This window comes from Tauraco erythrolophus, chromosome 12 (assembly GCF_009769465.1).
Source record: "Tauraco erythrolophus isolate bTauEry1 chromosome 12, bTauEry1.pri, whole genome shotgun sequence".
In the NCBI taxonomy this organism is placed as follows: domain Eukaryota; kingdom Metazoa; phylum Chordata; class Aves; order Musophagiformes; family Musophagidae; genus Tauraco; species Tauraco erythrolophus.
This window is the reverse complement of record NC_141476.1, coordinates 320,150-342,243: the sequence shown is the minus strand read 5'-3', so window position 1 is coordinate 342,243 and position 22,094 is coordinate 320,150. Positions and strand designations below refer to the sequence as shown.

General features: G+C 48.6%; 1 protein-coding gene across 2 annotated transcripts in view; it reads right to left on the bottom strand.

Annotated features, from left to right (window-relative positions):
• The window catches only part of TMCC1 (transmembrane and coiled-coil domain family 1), a 102,730-nt gene extending 87,054 nt beyond the window's left edge, over nt 1-15,676 (bottom strand). The window contains exons 1-2 of one of the 2 annotated variants that reach the window (XM_086619131.1): nt 15,635-15,676; nt 13,062-13,308 (exon numbers count right to left, since the gene is read on the bottom strand). The gene's annotated coding sequence lies outside the window, so the exon portion shown is untranslated. Of the gene's footprint in view, nt 1-11,758; nt 11,796-13,061; nt 13,309-15,634 lie in introns of those variants that run through there. The other variant, XM_086619132.1, reaches the window with a different exon arrangement.
• Between the last annotated feature and the right edge of the window lie 6,418 nt (nt 15,677-22,094).

The following is a 22,094-nucleotide window of genomic DNA, read 5'->3' as shown; positions in this document are numbered from 1 at the left end:
GGGAGAGGAGATCAAAGCTGCTCTTACCCTCATTGCCTCTCTGCCAGGAGATGTTCACTTTCAATGCGTCAAAGCCTGACTAAATCGTCAGGAGAGAAGTGAACCCCGAAGTGGAAATACAGATGTTTTCACTCCACTTCCAAGGAGGCAAAGGTACAAAGGTTACGACAAACAGCTATTTCAGGCACTACAGGGAGACTCTTAAGCATGCTAATCATTTTAAAAAAGAGAGAGAGAGAGAGAGAGAGATGGCCTCTCATTTTAACATTTAATCTCCTAGCAGATTCGTCTGTGACAATGCCAGCACAGACGCTGGCAGGATTTAGCACCTCTAGCTCTCAAAGAAAGGTTTATTCCAGGCTTGGAGTTGTAAGAGGGTTAAAGAAAGTTAAACTAGCAGGCTTGCAAAGAAAGATACCATCTACCAGCAACCCACGCTACGCGCAATTTTAACATGTGCTTTTAGCCCTGAATTTTGGAAAGTATCATATTTACAACAACTTGTGAGAGAAGAAAGTAGAACTAAGCTGGCACAGAGTGGTAAAACACTCCCCCTGATGACTCAAAACCAGCATTAATTCTCTGATCTTTCAGAAGCGTTGACTCAACTTACTGAGACTAAGAGACAGATCAAAAGAAGTTTTCTTTTGGCTCAGCAAAATCACTTTCCCACTGATTCAGGTGCTCTCGATATTAGGTATATGAAAGCCTTCTACCGATATTTAGCATCACATAAGTTACAAAGTAGAAGCTTGACTTCAAATATTTTACAAAGACTAACTCAAACCATATTGAGTCCCCAAATGGGGAAAAGTCTACTAATCCAAAACACTGATAACGAGCCCCATACTGCAACCCAGATCATGAATATAACTGGTCTAAACATTGTACCTTAACCATCCCCTACAGACATAAAACTTGGGACTTGAAAGAAGCAATACGCATCTCACATGTCATAGCTCTCCCCGTGCTGTTGAGAAGGATACCTGAAAGCTCTATCAGCTAAAAACCACTGTCAGTGGAAAAACCCACTGTAAAACCTGGCAGCCCATTGCATTAGTTATTGCTTAAAACGTGACACAAAACTGGCAAGATAGGCAAATTCCAATCAGAACTTAACAGGACTCACTAACAAACTGATGGCTTACATTCTGGCACTGTCCCACACGACATCCTTGTCTCTAAGGAGGAGAGACATGGATCTGATGGATGGACCACTGGGTGGATAAGGAAATGGCTGGATGGTCACACTCAAAGAGTTGTGGTCAACGGCTCGATGTCCAAGTGGAGGCCAGTGACACGTGGTGTTCCTTGAGCTGGTATTGGGGCCGGTGCTGTTCAACATCTTTGTCGGTGACATGGACAAGGGGATTGAGGGCACCTTCAGCAGGTTTGCTGACAACACCAAGCTGTGTGGTGTGGTCAACATGCTGGAGGGAAGGGATGCCATCCAGAGGGACCTGAACGGGCTGGAGAGGCGGGCCCATGCAAACCTCATGAAGTTCAACAAGGCCAAGTGTGAGGTCCTGCACATGGTTGGGGCAATCCCAAGCACAAGTACAGGCTGGGCGGAAAATGGATTTAGAACAGCCCTGAGGAAAAGGATTTGGGGGTGTTGGTTGATGAGAAGCTCAACATGAGCCGGCACCGTGCGCTGGCAGCCCAGAAATCCAACCGTGCCCTGGGCTGCATCCAAAGCAGCGTGGGCAGCAGGTCGAGGGAAGGGATTCTGCCCCTCTGCTCTGCTCTGATGAGACCCCCCCCCTGCAGTGCTGTGTTCAGCTCTGGGGTCCCCAACATAAGGACATGGAGCTGTTGGAGCGGATTCAGAGGAGGGGCACAAAGATGATCTCCATTGGCCAATTCAGCCCTCAATCCTAAATCTAAGTCCAAATCCTAAGGGCAGTTGCAGACCCTCTGTCCCGGCCATGCCCCCCCAGCCCGTTGTGCTCCTGCACACCAGCAAGAACACGGGAAGCTGAAAAGCCCTTGAGGCCTCGGTGCCAACTACCAGCATCAGTGCGCTGAAAACCCTGTTCTCATGGCGAACCCCGGACTAAAGCCAACACACAGAGCTCTTCCAGCTGCTGAAAAGAACTAACTGTGCCAGCTGAAACCGGGACACTCATCATAGCCACTTCTCCACGTTTCAGGTGGCTCAAGCACAGCCTGAGACAAGGAACAACGCGACTGCGTAAGCACGTGCCCTGCCAGGCAGCAGCAGTGGCACAGAGGCCTCGTGCCTCCGGAACCGGCACAAGCAGCGGCACAAGCACCTGTCTGAAGGACACGGGCATGCTGCCAGGCTTCTCCTCTAGTGCCGAGGACAGAACCCGGCATGGCCGCAGCACGCGTTTCAGGATGGAGCCCGCGTCAGCCGCAGACACGACTGTCACCACGCGGGAGCTGCGGCGGACCGCGGGCATGGGCACGCCAAGCATGCAGAGGTCTAGTTATTGCTTGTGCACTAATATGGGACCTTTCTAGAGCAAGTTTGATATTCCAGAAGCACAACCACTGTTCCAGGTTTACTTTTAATCACCTTTCTTGGCATGGATATAATTAGTATTTCACTGTAAGGTGAGACACGTTCAACTTTTGCTGACCAGTCTTGCAAAGGCTTTTAAAAGCATTAAAGGCCTATGCTTTTTGGACTTCAGCAATAAAAATACTGATGCCCATCTACAGTCCTTTTCTTCTAAAAGATCTAATCAAACCTTTTTAGAGAGAACACACATAAACGGCACAAACACAGCCCAGCTGAGCAGCCACACACAAATATGCCAGCTCTTCAATATCCACCTCCACATCCAACTGCACAAAGACAGTGGCTAATTCGGTGAAAGAAACTGGGCTTGATGACTTGCTTGGCAATGGGAATCAAACAGTCAGGCATTTAAAGCCTCAGCCAAAACCAGAATGTTTTCTCCCACATTTATGGCAGAGCCCACACACACACACAAAAATCCACAAAATCTTTACAAAAGCAGCACACAACAGGAGCAATTTGTTTGAAATAAGGCCGAAGAAGCTCCTGAGGAGCTCTGGTTATAAGCCTGCATCCAAACCCAAGACCCATGTCAACTGCTCCTTACAGAACCGTTCTCCAACATGGGGGTTCAGCAGGGCTCCCAGGTCGCCTTCTGCAGACCTGCCTTCCAGCCCGCCAGCACACACACAGGTAGATGAGGTGGCCCATGCAGGGTATGCCACCTGCTGCATGGAGAGGTTCCTCCCCAGGTGCAGGACTTCGTGTTTCCCTTTGTTGAACTTCATGAGGTTCCTGTCCGCCTGTATCTCAAGCTTATCAGGTACCTCTGGACGGCAGCACCATCACCTTGTATATCAACTTCTCATCTTGTATCATCTGCAAACTGGCTCACAGTGCACCCGACCCCATCACCTAGGCCATTAATGAAGAGGTTAAACATTACTGGACTCAGTATCAACCTCAGGGGTACTCCACTAGTGACTGGCCTCCACCACGACTTCACGCTGCTCTAACCACAAACCTCATGGACAAACTGAGGAAGTACAGGCTGGATATGTGGACACTGAGGTGGGTGGGAAACTGGCTGAGCTATTTCCCACCCACCTCAGCGTTCACACAGCCCGTACTTCCTCAGTTTGTCCATGAGGATGCTATGAGGGAATGTGTTAAAAGCCAAAGTAAAAAACAAGTCAAAGTAAAAAACATTCACTGCTCTCCCCTCATCCACCATCCAGTCATTTCTCCACAGAAGGCTATCAGGCTGGTCGGGCGTGATCTCCCCTTCCTAAAGCCATGCTGACTACTCCAGTCACCTGCTTTTCCTTAACATGCTTGGAAATAGTTTCCAGTATTACTTGTTCCATCACCTCTCCCAAGATGGAGGTAAGCTGACCCATCCGCAGTTCTCAGGATCCTCCTTCTTAAAAGATTCCTTCCAGGAGACAGAGGTGGCACTTGCCTGATCATCTCAAGCTTTCTAAGACAACCAAGTGGCCTTGTAATAACATCAACCAGCACACTCAGTGCTCATGGATGCATCCCATCAGGTATCACCAACTTCCTTATGCCCATCAACTTCTAAGTGTTTCCTAACCTGGTCTTCCTTCACCAAGAAGGAGACTTTCTTGCTCTGGACCTTCCCACTGTCACAGAGATCTGAGATACTTGAAGGCTCATCTTTACTGAGAGGACCACAATGAAGAAAGCAATCACCAGATACTTTTCCAAAGCTGTATTTAAATGACCAGGCCAAGCAGTTACAGGGTTTTTTTACAAAACGCTCAGAACACCCAGCCCTTCCACCACTCTCATTACTCACTCTTTGACAATTTCTACTGGGCGGTCATTTCAGATTTCCCTCTCATATCAGAGACATAGAATGAAACAGTTCACACAAAGAGTTTTAACGAATTTTTTACATGTAGCTGATTAATATGCAAGAGTTTTGTATCTTTAGAGACTTCTCCCACTACTCAAATTCCATTATCAAACTTTTTTAAAAAAAACACACAACAGCATCATTACAAAGCTATAGCAGTAATGTAACTGAAGAGCTCTTAGAATAGAGAGAAGTCTGTTACTCATCCTGACATCTTTGGTCTAGAACCTGCTATACCTGTTCCTCACCTATTATTTACTCGGGCTTTTCACCATGTCCTGGAGATCAAGAAAATTGTACCAACAAAAACAAATGGGAAGCAAACACACAGGACCCAAAGCTCCAGAGAAAATTCTGCTTGACAGGCCCCAGCGAGGGGCAGACATCCACTAACGGAGGTCTGGAGAAGCAACATCGATCAGTGTCTCACAAAGAGTCTGAACTCATGTTCCTCACCAAGAAAGCCAGCAGTTCTTCTCTTGAACTGCATATCTTGATGTCTTCCGAATTTCAGAAGTTATCAAAAGTATAGTTTTATCAGTAACTTAAGGAAAAACAGCTATCATCTAGAAGAAATCCATCAGTGACTTTTCTTATAGAATAGGAATTTATTTATTCCAATAGGAATTTATTATTTCCTTATTAGTCTGTCCATTTAATCATAAAATGCCTGAGGTTTATGTAAGTGAATGCTTACCAAGATTGAACTGGTGAGCATCTGAACATGAAGACAAAATAATGTCCTGTTTGGTTATGTAGTTGTGGTTCACTTTCAAAGCTTCCCCTCAATTTACATTTTTATTGCAAGCTGTCCATGTTCTAGCCTATTCCCAAGCATATTTAGCATTTCCCAAACGAAATTTTAATGACTTCCCTCTATGGTTCAGTTATCAATGAACTTCTCAGAACTCTCAGAAGATCTAGATTAATGTTTCCTACACTGTTTCAGCCTTAATTCTCAGGAAGTTTTCCTTCCATCACTTTTTCCACATAGACTTCAAATATTCGTGACTATTAATGTTTATTTAAACACCTTCATAGGTGAACACCTCCCCAGTTGATTAAAAAAGGTAAAACTGAAAAGAGGAAAAAAAGAAGGTACGAAGATTCAAACAAAACAGCGCTCACATACTGGGGCCAGAATATTCCTAAACATGGAACTAGGAGGAAGGAGTCAGTCTGCTCACCACAGTCTCCATTTCTCTCCCAAGCATGGGCAGTCGCAGATTTTGGAGTGTCAGCTTTCCTTTAGACGTTGTTGCTTTAAACTTTGCTTTCCTTGCCACTTTTGCCTCCTCCAAGGTCTATGGAGATGTTGACGGAGGTTTTGCAGCCAAGTAGCATGATCTCAGGTTGGCTCTTCCCTAGCAATTGCCGTTGTAAGAGAGCCGTACCTACACCAGAATTTCAAATGTGCTGCACTGGGGGCAAATAACAGACACTTCTGTAGTGACATCGCCAACAAAAAAAGGAACAAGGATAATCTGAGCAGCACAGATGCAGCTACATGATGGGTACTGAAAGGCTACAACAGCAGCTGTTCAGAGGAATTCCAACAATTAAAAAAATAATCAGTAAACTCCAATTCCAAAACCCTAAGAAATGAACTTCCATCCATCAGTGTAAAAAAGGCACATCTTTCTCACACCAATATTGCATCTGGTCAGAAGATAAATTAGTAATCTTTATTGCTCAATAGGTTCCTTTCTCCGGCATTTCTGTTTTGAAAACAAGTTGCCTTGAAACTTAAGATCAAACTCACTTAAGATCAAATTTGTTCAGGAAGTCCCAGTTTCAGTAAATGTCATTTTTTCACATCAAATTGTTGGCTAATACCTATCAATTGCTCTCCACTGCCACCAAAGGATATGCATAAAAGTTCAGCTGCAATTTAGCATGATCCTTGTTACAGAACTTTTTACAGATTTCTTTTAGAGTGCTACATTAAAAATCAGCAGAACCTGATGGTGCATCATGACATTAAGTGCCAAAGGCCCAGAGTAGAGAACTTAGTTCATGAGACAGCCACACCAACTGCTGTTTTAAAGCACAGCCTCACTGAACACTGCCGGTATCTACTCTTGAGATCACCCAGTCAGGGTGATCTTGATGCAAAGCACGAAGACAGAACATCTCAGGCAGTGAATTAACATGAATACATGAGGAAAAAAATACCAACTTGAATACAAGGATGCCTCCAAATCATGAGTTTTCTTATGCCATCTCATCAGTAACACAGATCCCTATCTGGGGAACTACTTCAAATGGAGAAACATCACTGCAACCAACTATTGCCTTTCATCTTTTCTAACAGGACAAAAATACACTTTTCAGGATGTAAGATAGCACTGAGTTTCTATGGTGGTCTTTGAAATCAAGTAGCTTTTTTTAGTACTGCTTAACATATAGACAAAAACCGTGTGGATTTGGTGTTGAGCAACATGGTTTAGGGACCCTGACAGTGCAGGGTGAATGGCTGGACTCTATGATCTTGAAGGTCTGTTCCAACCAGACAATTCTATGGACTGCAGTGCTACAGAGAACTACATAAACTAGCTTAGAGATTGGAACAGTCCAATTATATTATCCACCAGTAGGAGACAAAATTACTTTGCCAGCCCAAGAATCGTTCTATCCAATAATAATCCCATCTTTTACCATTATCTGCAAGAGCTTGTAAGTAGGTAACATTGAACTAGGAGTGTTCAAATGATTGCTAGTTGTCTTCTAATGAGGGAGTATTTTTACAAGGGCACGTAGTGATAGGACAAGGGACAATGGCTTTAAACTGGAAGAGGGGAGATTTAGATTGGATATAAGGAATAAATTCTTCTCTCAGAGGGTGGTGAGGCACTGAGACAGGTTGCCCAGAGAAGCTGTGGCTGTCCCATCCCTGGAAGTGTTCAAGGCCAGGTTGGATGAGGCGTTGAACAACCTGGTGTAGTGGAAGGTGTCCCTGTCCATGCCAGGGGGGTTGGAACTATCTTGACAGTCCCTTCCAACCCAAACCATTCTGTGATGACCATGAGTAAGTGAGGCTACAGCTCCTGCACCAATCACACACCTCTGCTGGATTTTCTCCTGAATTAAGGGTGGAAGCTCCGACATCAGCAGGGCACAGTGGTTCTCCATCTAAAAGCTGCCATCCTCAAAGCAACTGAACAAGGTTAGAAACAGTGACAGTTCTGTTCTTTTTGGAACACATGCTTACCTTCTCAAAGTCTCATATAACATGAGCACAGAACAGAAAACCCATGCTGTTCCAGCACTTCATTAATATCCTGCACAAAAAAAGGTGCGGCAGCAGTAGTGGGTCACTGCCAGTTCCTGGAGTTTGCTAAAACATAAGCCTTTTTTTTTAAAAAAAAAGTTAAGTGCCAATTTAAAGTGGTAAAGATCCTCCTTCAAGTTTCACAACTGTCAGTGCCTACAGCAATTCTCTGTGCAAGTGTATTGTTTTATTTTGTGATCAGCAGAGACTGCCTGAGGAGACCAGGCCAAAATTCACTGTTGATACAGCTTCATGCTCGACTCCAGCCAGCCTTCAGCTGATTACTGTTATCTCCACAAACACATGCACAAAAATAATGAGAAATGGCTAACGTCATTGGATTAGGTTATTTGACTCCATTGGGGTGGAAGTTAGCAGTCTGACCTTTTATTTCAGCAAAATCATCTAAAAAATGCTGAAGAATGACTCTACTTCCTGGACAAAAACCATACTTCACTAAAAACTTACACTTCTGCAAAATGAATGAAGATATTTCCCTGCATATCTGAATATCCACAGTTGTGAGGTTGTATCACTAAACCATAAGGACAAGCACTAACTGTGTCAGCACAATTAAAGATGCTTGTCCATTAACGACCTAGAAGTACCCTATTACCTGGAGTTTCTTTTTAAACTACTTACAGATGAAGGGTAACTTAGGGCACAGCCAGATGAGCCCAAACTGGCAGCAGCCAACAAGCAAAATGGTTGTTGCCCCCCTTGTCATCCTCCACTGGAGGTTGCCATTCTCTCTGTTCTGCGAGTTGTCTGCTCAATTCCCTAACTCTGCTCTTCAAAGTGATCAAAAATTTAATTTAAAGAGAAAAACTAGCTTAGGAATCAGAGCAGGGGGAGCCAGGAATTCCTTACCTCGTTTTAGCAGAGACCAAAAATGTATCCGACTGTTCTCTAAACAGGACTTCGTCAGATTTGCTGTTCACGTGAGCGTTTGAAGGCTTCCTTGGGCAAGCTCTGGAGAACACTGCTCGCTCAGAGGGGAGGAGAGGGAGCCCATTTTCAGCAGAGAAGGACTGAAGTCAGTAGTTATTGGAATGCACCATGAAAATGGACGCGTTCCCAGCAAGTGACAGATGCCAGAACAAAAGAACCTTCAACAGGCACACTTCTTTTGGAAGCTCTTAGAGTTTAGTAGTCAGAACTGGCATCTTCTGGGCATCGGGGTTAAACCCAGGCTGATCCTAAAAACTAGTGGCTGTCTTCAAGTGACTCTGGGAGTGTCACCTGTGACACACACAGAAATTTTTTTTTTTTTTTTTCAATGTTCTTTTCTTAGACTGCCTTAACTGGAGTAGACTCTTTTTAGCAATGAAAACTTGAGACACTAATCAAGGAGTTAACTCATCATCAAGTTAACCAACACTTAAACAAAAACCACTTTGGATTTTTTCCTCCTGTCACAAACTGGAATTGCGCCTGAAGTATTTAAAGGACTTTGGCAAACTGGAACCAAACCTGACTTTTTCATCACAACAAACCACCCGCGAACACCACTCTCAGCAAACGTGTGACCAGTGTGGAAAGCGCTCCCCAGCCCAGCAGGCAGCAGAGCTGCAGCCTCCCCATCCCCAGCGCACAACGAGCCTCACGTCCCGGCCCCAGGACGGGGTACCCCCGCCCGCAACTAAACCACACAGCTGCTCACTGCCCCCCCACCCCCAGGAATGGGGAAGAGAATTAAAGGGGAAAGGGAAGGAGACTCGCGGGTTGAGATAAGAACAATTTAATAACAACAATAACATAAAATTAAAAGTAATAATGATAAAATAATAATACATGAATATACATAATAACATATACAAATGAGTGATGCACAGTGTAACTGCCAACCACCCAGCCACCAACACCTGCCCATTCTCAGCAAATGATCCTGAAACAGAGAAGTCCTGACACTACCATCCCAGATGAGCGAGAGGTGTGGAGGAAGGGGGGAGAGAAGAAGAAAGCGAGCACTCAGAGTCCGAGAGAGCCCTCGGAAGAGAGTCCCTGGCAGAGCAAAAGCCCTTCTTTCCACTCAACCCTCAACTCTACACTGGGCACAATGCTGCACGATATGGAATATTCCATCGGCCAATTCAGCCCTCAATCCTAAGTTCAAATCCTAAGGGCAGTTGCAGACCCTCTGTCCCGGCCATGCCCCCCCAGCCCGTTGTGCTCCTGCGCACCAGCAAGAAAAGCTGAAAAAGCCCTTGAGGCCTCGGTGCCAACTACCAACATCAGTGCGCTGAAAACCCTGTTCTCATGGCGAACTCCGGACTAAAGCCAACACACAGAGCTCTTCCAGCTGCTGAAAAGAACTAACTCTGTCCCAGCCAAAACCAGGACAGACAAAGAAGTCCAACTTCTCACAGGTATTCAATGTGCACTAACCAAGCTCTTCCCATTAAGAAAAGGCTCACGTATCCAGTTCATGCTCTTCCCCAGCAAAGCGTTCAACGTTAATCAACAGCCACCAAGCCATGTCAGCCTGTACTTTCCCCCAGCAGTGACCCAGGCACATTCCTCTTTTGGGACCTACTTCTGGAGGAGCATGAGGAGACAGACGTGAAGGGGGCTGGGAGAGCTGCAGCTCCCACATCGCAGCACCAGCACGGGCAGGTCCAGCAGGGCCACATCCCAGTGCCCCTGCTTTAAGGGGCTGAAAAACAGCAGTGCAGCACGAACAGCACCCCAGCTCCAACAGCAGCGCTGGAGGCCGGAGCTGGAGGTTCTCTCAGCTGAAAGCCGACACAGCGATGGATGGCAGTACGGCACACCTGGAAGGGCCTGTTTACCACCAACAATGCCTTCACTGCTTCAGTCAGTCACCATTACTGGTCTGAATCAGGTCAGTTCAGCCATAACGGATCTGACCAAAAACCACTCTTTCTCCATGTCTCCAACTGTAACCATTGTTCAGCCTCAGACTCACGGTAACACGCGCTCACCGCTCCTGCAGACCAGGGTATGACACCTTACTACTACGACCCACTACAGCATAAGACGCCTGCTCAGCGCTCTCCCACAGGCAGTGATTCACAAACACGGAGCCTCTGTGGGTGCAGTACTTCTGTCGACCCCAGAAAAGGCCAGTCTTTTTGCTCCACACTAGTATACCTGGATATCATGAAAAAACACATTTACTTGCTAACAGGATAATCACCATGGCAACTAGCTTCCAGGAAAACAACAGCCAACAATTCCAGGACAAAGACAGGCCACTAAGGAATTTGTTAAGGGAGACCAACCAGCTCACAGAAATCTGAAAAATACTGAAATTTCTCGAATTTATCTCTGAAGAAACTGTAAGCAGGCATCTGCAAACTTCTTATCATAACCCACCACCCAGGCTGAACCAACGGCACTACCATCTGTCTCAACATCCCAGTGCCCTTTCACGTTCTTGGAAACTTTTTGAGAGACCTTGTAGGGCAGTTTTAGAGCAGCACTCTCCAATGTGCACTTTCACTTTTCAGACCATTCCTTTATATCAAAAGAAAACTTTGTCTTGCACTCAAATTCTTTGCCGCTCCACACATTCATATTCACTTTCAGTCACACAAGTTTGAATAACGACACTGCAGTTCCTGCAAACCACGCTTACATGGTGCTTTTCATGAAACAATGTTTTACAAAGGTAGATCAACCTTATCTTATAGATAAGGAAATAAAAGCTGATACCTTGCTTAGGGACGTACAGTCAAGGACACACAGAATCTATGTATTCTTACGGTTTTCAAAGCTACTGCAGGAATCGTTCAATTTTCACAGAACAGCAGCTTTTTTGGTAAATGTGTACTGATCTAAACTGATAGACTGACAGAGACCATAACTTACTCATACACAACTAAAAAAGGCACCTAGTTAGTTACAGAATCCCAGTCCCTGGTGCACTAACACACGCACTAAGACCGTAACAGGCAGCTCAGCAAACCATTTCACTCCTGAAGCTCTGGTGTGTTTCTCCAAGTTTTCATGAAAGCAGCTCACAGAAGAGACACTTTTCTGCCCGATGCTATTTTAGTATACCACCACAGCCAAATAACGTCCAGGTTAGACTGAGGAACATGTTTAAAGTTTGCTGCACTGAATTCTGCCCACCCATAACAGAGGAACGTACCAAGCTGTCACCCCTCGATCCTGGCTCTGCTGGCAGGGGAATGACAGGAGGAATAACTGCAGTACAGATGAGGATGCCCTTCTCAACCGCAGCACTTCACTGCCAATCACGGTTTACACTGGCGTTGCAGACAGTCCGTTTTGCCTTCCTGCTGTAGGAACAACTACTAACCCAGACAGGTAGGTAGGTTAGATCTGTGTCCCTCCAGTACCATCTCAGCCTGAATCACTTAAGCTCATGAATAAAAGCTCTTAAGAAAAGCGTGGCTCCTAAATACATGCTGTCCAGCAATGTAGCATGTGGAATGATTCGGTCAGGTATCTACTTTCAGCATATTAGTTGGGTTTTTTTTTAAAAAAAAAGGTCTAATGAATAATCAGTCTCTTCTGGAAGACAGATGCCTGTTTGGCTACCTTTTGCTGTAACCCACAACGAACTGGTAAGACTGCCACCGGCCTGGAGTGTCAGCATGAACACTTACATCACAGAAAAGATAACCATGTCCAAGTAGTTTACGAAAGGAGAGTCAAGAGATGTTATCGGTGCACACTGGCCTCTTCTAGGCCCATACAGAGGAAGTTGGACGACTTCCTCATTCCAGGTTGAGAATTCAATAAGAAAGTACAGCTAAAAGCCTTAAGGTGAAATACAGCTGCTCAAGAAGGTGAATTTTTGCATGCTTAAACAGCTAAGGTTCTCCACCTTCTGGTACCCGAGTGGGACACAGCTGCAGAGTCACAAAGCAAAGACCAGCTCTGCCCTACCAGACTACTGCCTTCTGTGAGCAAAAAGACCACTGCACTATGACCTGTGGGTAGGAAGGCAAGCAAGACCTACTTCTTTTCTAGCCATCAAAGATGCTTTCTAATTTAAGGTAGATATCTTCTAACTTCATCTGAATGCCTCATCTAACAGAAACCACCACTGAAACGCAGTGCATTTCAATGATTACTTAACATCTGTCAAATGCTTGGAAGAAGAAAATCTTTACAGACCTTGGTGGCATTTAAGAACTGAATGGGTGAGCAGTGCAGGCTCAGGTCATGCAACACAAGCTTTTCTGAAAGGAATCTTTTGAATAGTCCCACGGCAGGTTCAAACAAGGTCGCTCTCCATACAATGCCAGCTGGCTGTTCTGGTGCTCGTACAGTCTCACTGTACATATGTATATTCCACTGCTAAAACCATCAATAATGGTGCAGATGGATCTGAATCTAGAAAATGTATGCTTACAGTTCTCTTCACCCTATCATCAGATGGCCTTTTCTTCCCATTTGTTACAAGTCACAGTAGGCATACATACCTCAAAATTGCTCAGGCTAGCTCGTCTCTTTGCATAGACACGCTCACAGTTGTAATCCAAATGTCTTCAACAGAGGTCTGATTTTAAAAATACTTAGAAGTATAAATTCCACAGGAAACAGGAAAGTCAGGGGAGGGAAGGAGATACGATTTATCAGCTTCTACATTTGCAGACATCTGCAGTCAGTAGTGTAGGTCATTTTCAGAGTAGATCTTGGCAACAAAGCTTCTTTGTAGAGGAGAAAGACCTGCCAAAACGAACAAGCATAGTAAAACAGACAATTAACGTCTGATAAGCAACAAAACAGCACCACAGATTCAGAGTCTCCTTCAGAGAAAAGAATTAACTTATTTGAAATATTGAGTTTCTGCTAGCTTTGATGTAGTTAAAATCAGAAGCAGGCTCTGAAATTAGCTCATATTCTGAGTACTTTAACCTGATGTATTATCTCAAGAAGGAAAGTCTCTAAGAATTCAGATAACGTTTGATCACAACAGCACATGGAACACAATGCCACACTGCAGAGTGCCTTGTTTCAGACAAAACTTCCCAGCTTCAGTTAGATGCCTCGATGTTCACCGTCTGTTTTCACACAGGAAAACGCTTATGTGACCCGTGTCACACTACAAAACTAAGCTGCTGTCCAAATGAGGACCAACACAGAGTGATGGAAGTCCAACATAGCATGGATACAAGGTACATACTAGGGGAGCTCCTGGATGGCATAAAACATTCAGCAGTGTTGGCGTACTTCTGAATTTATCTAATTTGGATTTAAGCTAATAAAACGTAAACTCTTTGGGGCAGGGATCTTCTATTCTGTGTTTGCATTTCACATACTATGATTTTAAATACTTAAAATAAATTCTTGAAACTCTTAAACAGTCAAGACCCTGGATATTGTCACAGCACAGTGAGCTGACTCTTTCCTCCGGCCAAGCATGGTAAAGAGGTCACAGAAGGAAAAGAAAAGAAGGAAACAAGTGATTGCATGGAGTTAAATGTCTTTTTTTTTTTCAAAATGAAATCTCTTCATACTTTCAGAAGCATTTTATGATAGTGCAAAACTAGGTGACTCTTTATTTGTAAAGAAGAATCCTACTGTTCTACCAAAAGTACGAAAACTTGTGTCACAATAAATTGAACGGCTTTGATTTGGAACCTCGATCTGCCACAGTATATGAAATGCAAACACAGAATAGAAGGTCTCTGCCCCAAAGAGTTCATGTTTTACTAGCTTAAATCCAAATCAATGCCTCCAGGGATGGCGACACAACCACTTCCCTGGGCAGCCTGTTCCAACACTTGACAACCCTCTCAGTGAAGAAATTTTTCCTAATATCCAATCTAAACCTTTCCTGGTGCAACTTGAGGCTGTTTCCTCTTGTCCTATTGCTCAGGATACTTTGGAGAAGATACTTATTTCTTGGGAGAAGAGACCGACCCTCACATCGCTACAACCTCTTTTCAGGTAGTTGTAGAGAGCGATGAGGTCTCCTCTCAGCCTCCTTCTCTCCAGGCTAAACAACCCCAGTTCCCTCAGCTGCTTCTCATAAGACTTGTGCTCCAGACCCTTCACCAGCTTCGTTCGTGCCCTTCTTTGGACACGCTTCAGCACCTCAATGTCTTTCTTGTAGTGAGAGACCCAAAACTGAACACAGTTTTCCAGACAGCAGCCTCGCCAGTGCCAAGGACAGGGGACAATCACTTTTCTAGTCCTGCTGGCCACACTATTTCTGATACAAGCCAGGATGCTCTTGGCCTTCTGGCCACCTGGGCACGCTGCTGGCTTGTACTCAGCCGGCTGTTGACCAACACCCCACGGTCCTTTTCCACCAGGCAGCTTTCCAGACCACTCTTCCCCAGGCCTGTAGTGTTGCATGGGGTTGTGGTGACTCAAGTGCAGGGACCCGACACAGCCTTGTTGAACCTCACACGGTTGGCCTTGGCCCACCGATCCAGCCAGCCCAGATGCCAACTTCGGCTGTCTTAAAATCGGTCAGGTCAGAGCAGCCGACTCCTCCAAACAAAGAACCCGCTCGGCAGCGGCGCCTTACCGACGTTTCTGCGCGCATGTTCGGGGCCCCGCAGCCTCCGGGGGGTGGGCGGCCGCGAAGGCTTCACACCTCCCGCGGCGCAGCTCGGCGGCGAGCGCCAGCCCCGGCTGCTGCCGAGGCCGAGAAGGCGGCGCTGCCGCCCGCCCGCCCGCCGGGCCGCCCTCCGCCCGCGCCGCCGGAGGTGCCCACCCCCGCCCGGCGCACCTGCGCCCCCGGCCCGCCCCCTCTCCCCCCGCTCCCGGCAGCGGTGCCCGCGAGCCCCGACGGGCCGGAATGGGGGGGACCGGGCCGGCGGCTCCGAGACGGCCCCTTCCTGGGGGGGCTCCGACCCGGCGGCCCGGGCGGGGGCGCGAAAGTTGCGGCCGAACGACGGGTCCGGAGGCGGTTGAGGCCGCCCACGACAGGCGCAGCCGGAGCCGCCGCATCCCCCCCAGCCCGCGGGGATCCCTCAGCCCCGGCCCGGCCCTGCCCTGCCCGTACCGGGGCCGGTCCCCGGGCGGCCGCGGGGTCACTCACCGGCCGAGCGGAGGCGCCCCCAGAGCGGCGGCGGCTGCTCCATCCCCGCGCGCGCCGCCCGACCTCTCTCCCGGGCCGCGCGCGACCTCAGCGCGCAGCCGCGCGGGGAGGCCCCGCCCCCTCCCGGCACGTCCCTGCGCGCCTCGAGGCGCCGCCCCCGGCGGGGCGCACCCGCGCTGACCGCGGTCGCTGCGGGCCGGGCCGGGCCGGGCCGGGCCGGGCCGGGCGGTGCTGGTGCCCGTGGCCGCTGTTGTTCCTCCGGTGCGGCCCAGCGGCGCGGTCAGTGCCCGTGCCCGTGCCCGTCCTGCCGGGTCTGAGCCCGGCCCAGCCGCTGCCGCGGCCCCCGCGTGCGGCCTGCCGGGAGGCCCCCCTTAGCGGGCCGCGGCCCGCGCCCTGCCGTTGCCAGCCCCGCGGCACCCGCGCGCAGAGCCCTTCCCCGGGAAATGCCGAGGTTACTTCTGTTGCCCCTTAGCAGGAGCGGGGAGCCCCGGCGACGGGATTCCCCTCCGGCGGACACCGGAAGGCTCCGGCTCCGGCGCCGCAGGGCATCGTGCCCGGCCCGCTGCCTCCCCGGGACCGGAGGCTGGACACGCGTACGGGCGCTGGCTGGCCGCGGAGCCGCGGGCACGGCCCTGCGGGGATGACCACTAGTGGCACAAACACGGTTGTATGCTCCTAACGTGGTGCCTCCCAGCATCCGGAATCGCGGGCAACACGTCTTTGCCCCCCTTTCCCCCCCGGCGCCTTTTGAACTGGTTTTTTTCCTCTACTCTGTTGTTCCTTCCCCCATACACACAACTGCTGGGCCCTGTGGGCTTGGTAACCATTGCCATGGGAGAGGCTCCTATGGAACAGCTTTGCCTGCCGGCGCTCGGCTGTGGGGCTGTTCACCAGTAACTCCTATGGCCCCGATGGTGCAGGTGTGCAATGGCTCCTTCAACCCCAACACAATGGTTATATGAACTCCCATTTGAAGTCTGAGATGGGTGGCAGTCGCTGAGGTTCTCTAGGAAGGATTCATAGATGGTATCAGGTTGCAAATTGGTTTGTGACCTCTGATTTGCCATATGGAATAGTGCTTAGGGTTGTGATGACCATAGAGAAACTTCTAGAATAGTCAAACTGTATTGTACATACTTCAGAAAAACTCCGTGATCAGCTGCTTCTCGTTTTCCACCATCATTTTCATCTAACAGGGAGTCAGATGAAGTGTTCTGAGAAGACAGCAGAGACCAGGAGCTCAAAGACACTGCTTCAGTTGACCTGACCACCCCTCTTCATCCGAACAGCAATGTTATCCAGGGTGACTGTGCTTGTGTATTTTTAGAACGCCGCCCCCTTTCTGGAAGCTGATTTGATGAAAAATTTGCCTTGATCTGTATTTGTCTGATGCAGTTAATGTATTTAGCCGCAAAAAAGTTGGAATTTATACAGCTTGACTTTTATTTTAAACCAATGCTCGTTACTTCTTACATTTTTTCTCTTAAAGCTCAAGAATTAATGAACACCAGCCAGTATCTTTCCCACTCGAATCCATTCCTCACTGCCCCCAGCTATCTTTTCTTCCCCCAGGTCACGTTCCAGTGTGTCCTGCATCTAGAGCAGGGCCTGGCTGCGACACGCTGGGGTGCACAGGGAAGGCAAGAGCTGCATGCTGAATTCAAGCACTGCCACTTGAGGTTACAGTCACAGAGTGTGCAGAGAGGACATGGATCCTGACATGCCAAGAAAATCTAAAGGCAGGAAATAAGAGATGGTGAATCTTTGCCTACTAGGGCGAATATGCACCACTGACACAGTCAGAGCTCCACTGAGTGAGGAGTGAGATGGACGTACCCTCTGTGAAGGCCCTCTCCCTCCCTCCCGCCTTCCTTTGATGCGTCAGTAGTCAAATAGGCCTTATGCCTTTTCATAAACAATGGGTCATCTAAGGTCGGGCTGGGCATTGCAGGATCGAGGACATGACAACAGTTTATGTAAAGCTGACGAGAACTTTGTTCCTTCCCCTTTTTCCTTAAAAAAAACCACAAAAAAACATTTTACAGAATGTAAAAGTAAGACATCTTTTAAAATTTCTCTACAAACCATTTTTCAGCTCTCCTCCTTTTCAAAGCTGAATACCCAAGCGCCGGGATCTTGTGTCAGCGCAGGAGAACAGAAAGTGAGCCTGACTGGCGGAATTTCACTGGCCAACTTCAGAGCAAACAAACAGCTCACATGGTGGCATTTATATTCCAAATATTCATTCAATTTTTTCTTACCTATGAATAACAAATGTCCACGTAAGTAACAAATTGTTAGTGTTAGATCTGCGGTTGACATTACATTTGGCTTTAAACACATACATCTAATAACTACAACATAATTAAGAATACCAAATTCAAAAGTTCACAGGAAATCTGTGGTTTTAGACAACACACAGAAGTGTTCAACCAAGTAGCCAAGGAAGTAATTAGAGTGTAATTATCCCTCTCTGCAGGTACTGGGTATTGAAGTTTTGGCTTATTAATTATATTCCTTCTTTATATACTTTGTAATAGGAGTTCCTGCAATATATTTCTACATATTTGATCTTATACTGTGTAATTCATTTTCAAAAAATATTTTATATTCACTAATTCAAAGAGAGAAACATTACAAATCTACAAGTAGATACTCAGGGAATGGCTTTTGTATCATAGCTTTTTAGCATCTTCTCTTTTTCAGAACAACTGAAGCCAAAGGAGCTCAGTATCTTTGAAAGCCAGACAGGACAATGTTTTTGTGCATGCACAATCCAGATTTGTAGACCTGCATGTATCTGGACAGGAGCCAACACTTAGTACAGAGACCTTTTTTGGACACTTGTCAGAGCTGTCACTGTAGTAGAGCTCTAGAGTTCCAGGTGATCAATGTGCCAACTTAAAATCAGTTCCCTCCTCCTACAGGAGAAAATATTTGGGGCCTCACTGGGCTCTGTCCAACACAGTGGCTTGTGCCAGTGCAAACTGAATGCAAAATAAGCACAGCAGTTATTTTTCTGAGCTGGTGGCATTCAGCAGAGCTCTTAATGTTCATTTGCACAGGAAAGTCCCGTGACAGTCTGTGGGTCTAAGTAGAATGTAGGAGGATGAAAGCTGGGCTAAAACACCAGAGCAAAGAGCTTGCATGGGGCTGAAACTGGGGAGGGTCCCAAAATCAATCGATTTTGATTCCTGCGGGGGGGAAAAAAACAACAAAAAAAACCAGTTTGTGGACTGATTAGACCTTTCTGTGCCTTCCTCAAAACATTACTTACACCACCCTGGTCAGTTCTTACGGTGCACTCTTGGTTTGTTGCCAGACCCGTCAGTACGATGAGAGTCCTCAGCCATGTAGATATGAACCCTTGTGCCTCCAGATGTTTGGTGGGTTTTGGTCCTGTCTTTCTATAATTTTTGGTCTTCCAATAGCGAGTTGCTGGGAAGAAACCAAGTAGCAAACTGAAGATGGACATGAAATAATCAGGTGAACTGAATGTAATGGGCTGATAAGTTACATTCAGATGAAAATTTAGTTCTTTAATCGCCAGTCACTATAGAAACTGACCCTGCCTGACTGCTGCTATACCATTTCAGAAGCACCAGCAGGTATCAGCTATACTGCCAGAAATGGTGAACAAAGGACATGATCTACCCTGGGAGTTTGTTACAGAGAGAAGCTCAAGCTCAGGAGGGCAGTTCTGGTTGGAATGGTGGAAAATCTTTACTGATCTGACCTGGAAAAAACGTACCTTTTAATTCAGCATTAGCTCTGAGGGAGGCCATATAGCGACAACCATGAGTTTGTTTTATGACTGCTGTCTCCCTGATATCTGATTCCCTTCACATTCACATGGCAATTTCATTCCTTCTTGCATAGCGCCAGAAGACACAGCTACATTACAGATGTGTTGCAATACCTGTGTCACACAGTTCAGTTTTGCAGTGCTCTCACAATGAAGGAATGTACCATGTACCATACATACCATAAAGTTCAGGTTAAATAAGTTACTGCTCTCTGACAAATTCTAGCCACATCAGCAGTTGCCCAAGAGCAGGAAGAAACCATATCCGTTCTTTGAAAATCAGAAATAAAGCAGAACATTGAGCCTTGCTTGCAAATACAATGGCAGCTGCTTTCATGTATCTTTTAACCTTCACTGACGTGCTCTGACGAAAATGTCAGCAGTCATAACACTGCTTTTGCTATCATGTCAGGAATAAAAAGCGCTGAGCTGCAAAGCTCACCATTAAAAAAAGGGGAAGGGCAAAAAAAGAGCTAGTGTGCAGGGCTTAACTGAAAACAGGCCATCAGCTTGGAAGTACAGAAAGAAGGACAGGGGTCAGGAGTTCCCTAAGAGGATTTTCACAAGTACACCTGGCAAAATGACACCTGTTAATCAGGTAAATCTGGAAAGACTGGATAATATAGGAGATAAAGTTCTCTGAGACTATTCCACTGGAAGCTGTGACACAGTAAGAACCAAATATCAATTCAGATAGAGACCGAGTCATCTCAGATCAGTGCTTAGGGCAGCAGTGAGTCCTAGGAAAGACCACCAGGAAGTTAGGACTCTAAAGTCTGATGTGGATTTTGAACCCAGAGTGAACTTGTCACAGGTCAGATACCAAATGCTATGGGCAAACTGGATTCAAACTGATGGGGATTGAATTTTGCAGCTAGTATTTGTACCTCTGATTTGAACTCACGCAACTCAAGTTTCAGGGAAGGGAGTTTTGTTTGCTCTCAAGGATGCAGTGTCAGGTACAGTGCAACAAGGATTCTCCTAGTCCACGTGCTTATCTGGACAGAGGACAGAGCCCAGTCCAGCACAATCTCGGCACCACAGCTCCCCGCAGGGAACACGTCCGGGCTCCGCAGCTGACCTGAACTCCACCGGCACGTTTCCTTACTCGGTGAACGGCCGCCGATTCCCAGCTCTCTCCAGAGAACTAGCATGAAACGCTGGATATACCGCTCGCCGCGCTCAGGCGCAGCTGCAGCTGGAGCGCAACAACCGGACCAGCAGTGCCACCTCCCGCCCCGCCATCTCGCTGCACCTGGCCCGCTTTGGCGCCTTCGCCATCGCCCCCCGCCCAGCCCAGCGTCGCCCCGGGGCCCCCCGCACGGCCGTGCCCACTGGCCCTGCGCTCCCACAGCCCCCTGCACACACGGGGGGCGAGGGCGGGCCGAGTGCCGAGCGCGCCGCGGGGCACAGCTCCCCACCGCCCGGGCCCTGCAGTCCCGCAGCTCCTCTCGCCCCGGCCCGGGGCTGCCGGAGCCGCCGGCTGAGGAGCCCACGGCACCGGTGCTGCAGAGGCATCACCAGCAGCCGCGTGCCGTGGTCCTCAGGCACGGTACGCGCGAGAAAGCCACGCCGTGGAGCACCGGGAGCGGGCTCTGGCGTGGGCCTGACTCGCGCGCTGCCGGTGCTCCGGCAGAACAGATTCGGTGCGTGCTCCTGGAACACACGGCAAACCTGAGCACCCCGCCGGTGTTCCGGACCCAGCAGCCCGCCTCCGTAACGCGCCGGTAGCCCCCACACGGCCCGCGCTCTGCACTTCCGCCGCGCAAGCGCGGGACGCGCTCAGGAATCAGACGCGCGGATGTACGCGCGCGCGTGCCGCACACTGCGCAGCCCGGGGGCGGGGCGGGGTGCGCACGCAGCGGTGACGGTTACCGCCCGTTTTACCGGATCGGCGAACCCGCTCAGGAAAAGCCCCGGTCTTTAAGTCCCCGTTGAGGACGGCGAGTCCGCCTGCGTCGCTCGAGCAGCACCGCTGCGCCTCCGCCGGGCCCACCGGGCGCGCTGCCGAGCAGCCCCGGCAGAGGGCAGCAGCGCCCCACCGCCCCGGGCCCGCCCCCGCCCCCCCCGCCCCGCCCCGCCCCGCCCCAACCGGCCCGCCCCGGCCCCGGCCCCGCCCCAACCGGCCCCGCCCCCGCCCCGCCCCAACCGCCCCCGGCCCCGCCCGCCCCGCCCCAACCGGCCCGGCCCGGCCCGGCCCCGCCCCCGCCCCGCCCCGTGCCGTTCCGCCAGCCGGCCGGCTGTGCTGTGCTGTGCTGGGCTGGGCTGGGCTGGGCTGGGCTGCGCAGCAGCCGGCCCAAAACCCGCCGTGTGCTGCAGGTCTCCCCCACACAGAAACCCCCACTGAGGATGCAAACGTTATAAGGAGAGAAAAATACTGCGTTTCTCCGTAGTCATTCCAGTGTCCGTAGAAGTCCTGCAGAGCTTATAAGCATGATTTTTAACTACAGGCAAGTTTGCAAGTTGGGTGTGCTGGAAATCCTCTTCCAGCAGGCATAAAACCCCCTAATTGCACAGGTAGATGACAACTTCCTTCTGCTGTGAGCAGCCTTTATATAGACCAGTAGGCCTCTTAAGGAGTAGCTGGGAAAAGCCTCTAGCTGTTCTTCTGAGCTGATCAAGTACAGCATCTAAGGCTACTCAAAATCCAAAGCC